The sequence below is a fragment of the Rhinoderma darwinii genome, chromosome 6 (genome assembly GCF_050947455.1).
Source record: "Rhinoderma darwinii isolate aRhiDar2 chromosome 6, aRhiDar2.hap1, whole genome shotgun sequence".
Taxonomy (NCBI): domain Eukaryota; kingdom Metazoa; phylum Chordata; class Amphibia; order Anura; family Rhinodermatidae; genus Rhinoderma; species Rhinoderma darwinii.
In genome coordinates, this window is record NC_134692.1 from 99,143,114 (window position 1) to 99,151,506 (window position 8,393).

Below are 8,393 nucleotides of genomic sequence, written 5' to 3' on the forward strand. Positions count from 1 at the left end.
AGCTGTCCCAATAGGTTTGCAATCTATCTTTTCAATCAAGGAAAATTAGTTAAAATCAGGCACAGCAGTTCCCAGATCAGTTAACAAGCCTAGAGGAGCCATCTTAAACAGGAGTCCTTTAAAGCTAGCTCATTTTCTTACCACTATTTTTTATCCTCTCTGCTGTTGGACAGATGGTCGATTTCTCAGAAAACAGATCTACTCTTTGTTTTTTACACTTAGTTGGAGATTCAACAGGATAGTGAGTTTGTGGCTGAATTACAAGAATAATTATACTGTTTTGCAATTATATAGAGCACTCTGCACACAGTATATGGGTTACTCAATCAGGTTGGAATCTAGAAAATTTATTCATGGACCAATTTCTCCATGACCATTTAAAGCCTTCTTTACATGTCTTCTAATTAAGAATTTGAGATATTGGGTTTCTTATGTTTTTGAAAGAAATAAAAAATAAACCAATAATCACAATTAATTCCAATATTCTGAAATTTGTCAGCTACAAACCAGGGAAAAAATTGTATGCAAAGGATGGTAGATCCCACAATTTCTAAATGTGCTGCTTATGTAGTTTACTACATTCTAAAAATGGACCAAAAGTCATAAAGTGTTTCATTGGTCCCCTAGAACCAGCAAGACATCCCTAAGTTAAAGAGGTTATGTTACTAGTTTATTATTGCCCTATCTCCTAACTAGGCGCTATGATGCAGATAACTATAGTGTCATTTTAAAAAAAAAATATTATTATTTGCAAAGTTATGTGCATTTTTATAAATATGCTAATTTGACTGTACTTGCCAAATGGGAGGTAACTCTTTCTTTTCACTCTGGGCTGTGTAATGTTTTCTGTATCACGTTGTCCAATCAGCATCATACAGTTCTCCTCTTCCTAGCTTAGCAACACAGTGTGATCATATAATATACAGCTTCCATTCCCAACTGTATTTTCAACTGGTGATACCTCCGGGTGTTTCACAGCTAGAACTGCGATCATGGTGCCATATGAAAGATTAGAATCTCATCTTTCATATGCCACCAGAACTGTTCTAGGTGGTCCACAGCCCGAGATGTGGCTATTTGAAGTGCTCCCCCTTCCCTCCATCTTCAGTCTCTCACACTGTGAGTGAAGCAGCTTCATGCTGATAGGACAGTGGCAGTGGCTGTGACATAGCTCTACCTCAGGTGATTTGCTGGTGTTGACACCCACTTGTCGAGTATAGCCTCATTTGCATATTTAGAAAAAAGCTCATGACTATAAATAATAAACTTTTTGGGACACAATTTTCACTGGCATTAACCGTGTGACAGTGCCTATTAGATTAGTTAGGAGATTGGGCACTACTAAACTAGTGACAGATCCTCTTTAACGGGTAACTAAACTTTTAAAAAACTTTTGGCATGTCATAGCGGCATGTAAGAAGTTTTGATAAGTGGAGGTCCGAGCACTAGTACCCCCCACTGATCGCTCAGGTGTGCGCTGTGTTGCTTCGTTTCTGATCGACTTCTGGATTGCTCTCTTCAGAGTGGTGTGGGCGTTGGCCGGTACAGCGCTTTCTCAGCGTTCCGAGGAAAGCTGATCCAGAAACAAAGCGGCACAGCGCTCAACCGGGCACTTCTGACATGTCACTATGATATGTTAAAAGTTTTTTAAATGTTTAGTTACCCTTTAACACAATCCCAAGTACTGCTGATTTTACCATCACAATGGGGTTTATAATCCTTAATTTGAAAATGAAAGGATGCCAAAGCTGTAAGTTTTTTCTCATCAGAAACATTTAATAATTGGCCAGTCATATTATCAGCCAGTTTGACAAAGCAAATGCTGCTTTGCTGCAATGTATCCTGTAGGTGAACCTCAGTAGTTGATAATGTCAGATGATCCCTATTGCGTAAGGACATTAGCAAACATTTTGACACTGCCAACTGCCATGCAGTAACCTCAATTATGGAAGTATAGAAGCACATGCAGTTATTTTTTTTTCTCTGATTTAAAGCATACATAACTTTTTAGGCGACTTTTCAGAATAAGCTGTTATGTGTGTGTACATGAGTAATAACACTATTTCTGGCCATTATATTACTTGTTGTTCTGCATTTTTCAGCAGATTTCCTCTCGGCAGTCTCTATCTCCAATTCTAAGTTTTCTCTGAGCTAGTGGATGGAGCCTAACTGCTATCATGTCTTCTATACACTGCACACATTAAGGGGAGAATCCTGCTCTCCTAACTCTATCTATCACATATATAGAACTTGCAGCAGCATGGAGTAGATTATACAGCAGTAATGAGCAGTGTAACTGAGAATCCAGCGCTGGACAAGACAGTAATACTTACCAGGAAGCTGCTGCACGTCTGTAAGTGACTTTATTACACTGCTCATCCTTCCTCTCCCCTCTGCATAGACTTGTATGGGCAGTGTGTCTGTGTCTCTTTCTCTCTCTACTCCCTCCTCCTGCTCCATCCTTCTATAGACCTGTATTGGCAGGAAGTGAAGAGACACATCCCTACCTTCTACAGTCCGACAGTAACTAGGGATGGATTTTGCTTGATAACAGTGGGGGGAAAGCAGATTACAGAAAGGAAGATACCTAGTGGCAGCAACATTACACAGAATATGCATGGATAAAACCACTTATTATCAGCTATGCTATTAAATTAGCATAAGTTGTTTTAAAAGTTAGTGTCCATTTAAAGCACTATCTTGACCTTAAAGGAACAGTGTCATCACAAATTATTTTTTTATATGTTAAAGATGTTAGTGCTTTATTAAAAATGTTTATATTCATTTGTGTGTTTGTGTTTTACTTTTTCTTATTTTTACACTTTTTCTTCCCTATGGGGGCTGCCATTTTTTGTTCCATTTCTGTGTGTGTCGATTAACGACACATACAGACATGGAATACGGCAGCCACAGTCCCATAGGGACTGCGAACGGCTCCCGTCCCATTGACTGCAGTGTACGGCGTCTGTGTGGGAACTGCGCATGCGCCGCTCCCACACAGTCCTATTCGAAATTGGCGCCGTCCGGCGCCATTTTCCTGTGGACCGGAAGTCGCGGCCGGACAGTAATATTACTACTTCCGGTCGCGGCTTCCGGATTTGTGCACTTGCACCAGCGGCAGCAAACGGAGCGGACGGGCCGGAGGGAGCCGCGGCGGCAGGAGCAGGTAAGAGATTTCAATGTATGTTCGTGTTTGTGTGTGTTTACTACTGTATGTAAACCTACTACACTGTGGGTTAGCTCAAAAAGTGGCGACACACAGTGTAGGAGGTTACATCGTTCAAACCCCTCGTTTATCCCGGCACTAGCCAGGATAAAGGAGGGGGGGATGCTGAGAGCTCACTAGAGCGAGGGCTTTTAACCCAATGTTGCAATGCTGCAATTTTGGGAACAGCTCCATCTAGTGACCAAAAATGGGTAGTATTATAAATTAGAAATAATTTATAATATTACATGGACTCGTGCAAAAAAATAAAAAAAATTTGAACAATGTTTAATCACCCACACACTAAATGTTTAATTTTTAAAAAAAAAACATGTTTTTCTGGCAACACATTCCCTTTAAGGGGGAGTTCACAGAGTGTTTCCTGTCAGGCAGAAAAAAATCTGCCTCAAAATTCCTTCAGGAATTAAGAGTCAGATTTTGAATTACAAGCGTTTTTTTACACTTTTATTTTTTTTCACATTTTTGGGCAAAAGCCGCCCGGGAAAAAAACTGCCTCTGCTTCCCATTGATATCAAGTTGGGGTGTTTCTTGATGAGGATTCCTACATGGTTTCTACTTAAAGAGGCTCTGTCACCAGATTTTCAAACCCCTATCTCGTATTGCAGCAGATCGGCGCTGCAATGTAGATAACAGTAAAGGTTTTTTTTTCAAAAACGAGCATTTTTGGCCAAATTATGAGCATTTTTATATTTATGCAAATGAGCCTTTCTTAAGTACAACTGGGCGTGTTTAAAGTTAAGTACAAGTGGGCGTGTATTGTGTTCGTTACATCTGGGCATTTTTACTTGTTTTACTAGCTGGGCGTTGTGAATAGAAGTGTATGATGCTGACGAATCAGCATCATCCACTTCTCTTCGTCAACACCCAGCTGTTGGCAGTGCACAGACACACAGCGTGTTCTCCAGAGATCACGCTGTGATGTCACTTCCTGCCCCAGGTCCTGCATCGTGTCGGACGAGCAAGGACACATCGGCACCAGGCGACTGCTGCAGAATCAACTGTCGCCTGGTGCCGATGTGTCCTCGCTCGTCCGACACGATGCAGGACCTGGGGCAGGAAGTGACGTCACAGCGTGATCTCTCGAGAACACGCTGTGTGTCTGTGCACTGCCAGAAGCTGGGTGGTAACGAAGAGAAGTGGATGATGCTGATTCGTCAGCATCATACACTTCCATTCACAACCCCCAGCTAGTAAAACAAGTAAAAACGCCCAGATGTACACACACAATACACGCCCACTTGTACGTAACTTTAAACACGCCCAGTTGTACTTAAGGCTCATTTGCATAAATATAAAAATGGTCATAACTTGGCAAAAAATGCTTGTTTTTGAAAAAAAAACAAAAACGTTACTGTAATCTACATTGCAGCGCCGATCTGCTGCAATACGAGATAGGGGTTTGAAAATCTGGTGACAGAGCCTCTTTAAGCTGTGTGATCTACCCCTAACTCTTTTTACCTTGGCTACAGCTCCAAAACCAGCCCTGGCTGTAAACACAAAATAATACTTTGTACATTGAGTGCCTGACCATAAAATAAACAAATAGCAGTAATCCACAAATAATAAGCTATTTGTGTGTTTACATCTCTTTCTGTGCCAACTCCTTCAGTCAGAGACCAGCACTGGGGAATTCCATCTGACAGAAACGATCTGTGAATAATTTCTTACATCAGGGCACATGTGTGGCATTACTGGATTGGGCAGTAATTCCAAAACAGTATTACTAAATCTCATTCACTTGTTTGCCATAGTGTTGAAGAAGTGGTATAAATCAAAATAGGTAAAGACATATGCCAAGTTTTTTTACAATTTTTAAATATATGAAGAAATATCAAGACGTGATCTTGATTCAAAGAGTATAAAAAGATAAAGGTAAGGTAAGTGAAGAAAAAAAGCAATTAAAAATTGACTTGACAATGATTTATTAAATAAGACATACCATTTCCTACTGCACATATACAATACCAGATGCAAACTCAAAGGGAAACTTTGCCTACAATTCATGTTTTCCATAGGTTTCATTAGTCCCTTAATGACACAGCCTAGTTTTGGCCTTAAGGCTCAAAGCCCATTTTTCAAATCTGACGTGTCACTTTATGTGGTAATAACTCTGGAATACTTATACCTATCCAAGCGATTCTGAATTTTTTTTCTTGGAACACATTGGACTTTATGTTAGTGGTAAAATTTAGTCGATATATTCAATGTTTATTTGTAAAAAAAATACACAAAATTTAGAGAAAATTAGAAAAAAAAAGCATTTTTCTGAATTTAAATGTATCTGCTTGTAAGACAGATAGTAATTCCACATAACATAGTTACTAGTTCACATTTCCAATATATCTACTACATGTTGGCATAATTTTTTAACATTCTTTTATTTTTCTAGGATGTAACAAGGCTTAGAACATAAGCAGCAATTTCTCATATTTTGAAGTAAATTTCAAAGGCCTTTTTTATTTAGGTACCAGTTCAGTTGGCTTTGAGAGGGCTATATATTAGAAACACACATAAAAGACCCCATTTTAAAAACTAGACCCACTCAAAGTATTCGTAACAGCATTTAGAAAATTTCTTAACCCTTTAGGCGTTTCACAGGAATTTAAAGCAAAGTAGAGGTGAAATTTACAAATTTCATTTTTTATACATAAAATCCTTTTTATTCCATTTTTTTTCCCTGTAAAACTGAAGGTTTTACCAGAGAAACGCAACTCTATATTTATTTCCCATATTCTGCAGTTTTTGGAAATATCCCACATATGGACCTAGTGTGCTACTGGTCTGAAAAATAGGCCTCAGAAGCAAAGGAGCACCTAGAGGATTTTAAGGCCTTCTTTTTATTAGAATATATTTTTATCACCATGTCAGGTTTGAAGAGGTGTTGTGGTGACAAAACAGTGGAAAGCCCCCAAAGTGACCCCATTTGGCAAACTACAACCCTCAAGGAATTTATCAAGGGATATAGTGAGCATTTAGGCCCCACTGGTTTTTTTTGCTGCATTTTGTGGAATTAGGCTGTGCAATTGCAAGTCACATATTTTTCTGATAAAAGGTAAACATTTACATTTTTTACAAGGAATAAAGGAGAAAAAAACACCCCAACAGTTGAAAAGCAATTTCCACATACCCCATATGTGGTCATAAACTGCTGGTTGGGCAAACGTCAGGGCTCAGAAAGGCAGGAGCGCTATTTGGCATGTAGATTTTGCTGGATTGGTCTCTGGACGCCATGTCACAATTGCAGAGCTTCTGCGGTACCTGTACGAGGGAAACCCCTAAAAAGTGACCCCATTTTGGAAACTATTGTGTGCGACTTTTTGATCAGTTTTTATTCTATTTTTAAGAGGCGTGGTGACTAAAAAACACCAATTCTATTATTGATTTTTATTCCTTTTTTTTTACAGCTGTCACCATGCGCGATAAATGACATATTCACTTTATTGTATGTGGCGATACAATTATGGCGATACCATATGTTTATAGTTTTTTTTATGTCTTATGGCGTTTGCACAATAAAATACTTTTTATAAAAAATTATTTCCTTTTTGTGTTGCCTTATTCTAAGAGCCATAACTTTTTTATTTAATTTTGTTAATAATAAAGGACTGATAAGGCAAAAAGAGTGATTTTTACTTTTATTACTTATACATTTTTATTTTTTTATTTTTATACAACTATTGTAAAGGATCTGCCAGACACAGCTTCTGTGTCGACGCCCGTGGTTAATCTGTCTGCACCTGCTCCTAAGTCTGATAGAGTGACTCGATCTGCTACCACTCAGGCTGGTAGGCTCAGGAGTGGGAGAACCTATCACAGCCTGGCCAGACGGTTCTAGCTCCCGCCCTCGGTCTATTTATACCTTCATTTCCTGCTTGTCTCTGCCTGTTATTCTTTCCTGTTTCCTGGCTCTGCTGCTCCTGCTATCATTATTGACCTTGCTTCATTTTGACCCTGGCTTTACTGACTACGCTCCTGCTCTGCGTTTGGTACCTCGTACACTCCTGGTTTGACTTGGCTCGTTCACTACTCTTGTTGCTCATGGTCTTGCCGTGGGCAACTGCCCCATTTCCCTTAGCTTCTGTGTACCCTTGTCTGTTTGTCTGTCGTGCACATATTGAACGTAGGGACCGTCGCCCAGTTGTACGCCGTCGCCTAGGACGGGCCGTGCAAGTAGGCAGGGACTGAGTGGCGGGTAGATTAGGGCTAACCTGTCTTTCTCCCTACCCCGTCATTACAATTTTTTTTTTTTACTTTTTTTTTGTCCCACTAGGGGACTTGAAGGCAGGAGGCCTTAATCGCATTTCTAATACACTGCACTACATGCGTAGTGCAGTGTATTAGAGCTGTCAGATATACACTGACAGCAAGCATAGTGGGTCCTGACTTTGTCAGGCCCACTAGGCTTCCATAGATGGCATAGCCGGAGGCCATTGCTAGTATAGCAACCATCGGCGCCAACAATAATACTGCGGGACATCGATGGTGTTTTAACCCCTAAGATGCCAGGATCGCTATTAAACGTGGCGACTATGGCGTTAATCAGCGGGGACTACTGTGATAGGTCCCTGCTGAAGGAGCTGCGGAAATTGCTGTATGAGACAGCAGTTATCACAGCTCCTGTATGTTCCGGGAGGGGGGACAGAATGGCCTTTAGACCCATGACGTACTATTAGGTTATGGAGCGCGAACAATGCGCTCATCATGACCTAATAGTATGTCCAGGAGTGGGAAGGGGTTAAGGAATAACATGTGTCAGTCAAATACCTGTTATTTTTCTTGTTGTTTCTATCAATAAATATCACTCTCCATAGCAACAGTCTGAATCAGGCTTTTGGTGTCACACCTTTTTAGTATTGAGTCAATGGTGATAAATCTGTGTCACTAATAAAAGTGCTAGAACTTCCTGTATGATGTAATACATGGACTGTTCCACAAATACTCTCCATGGGGGACTATAAAGTCCTAACACAGTTACTGATGATGATTATACAGGCTCCTATCACACATATAATGAAGAAGATCACAGTTCATCCTTCCTGGCTTTTTATTTATAAACTCCTTTTTAGGAGAATTTTTGGGGAAACATAATCACACTCTTCTCCTCAGGCAGAGATGATATTGACTCCACCTGATACTGTGCCAAGGAATAATGATAATAAATGGTAGC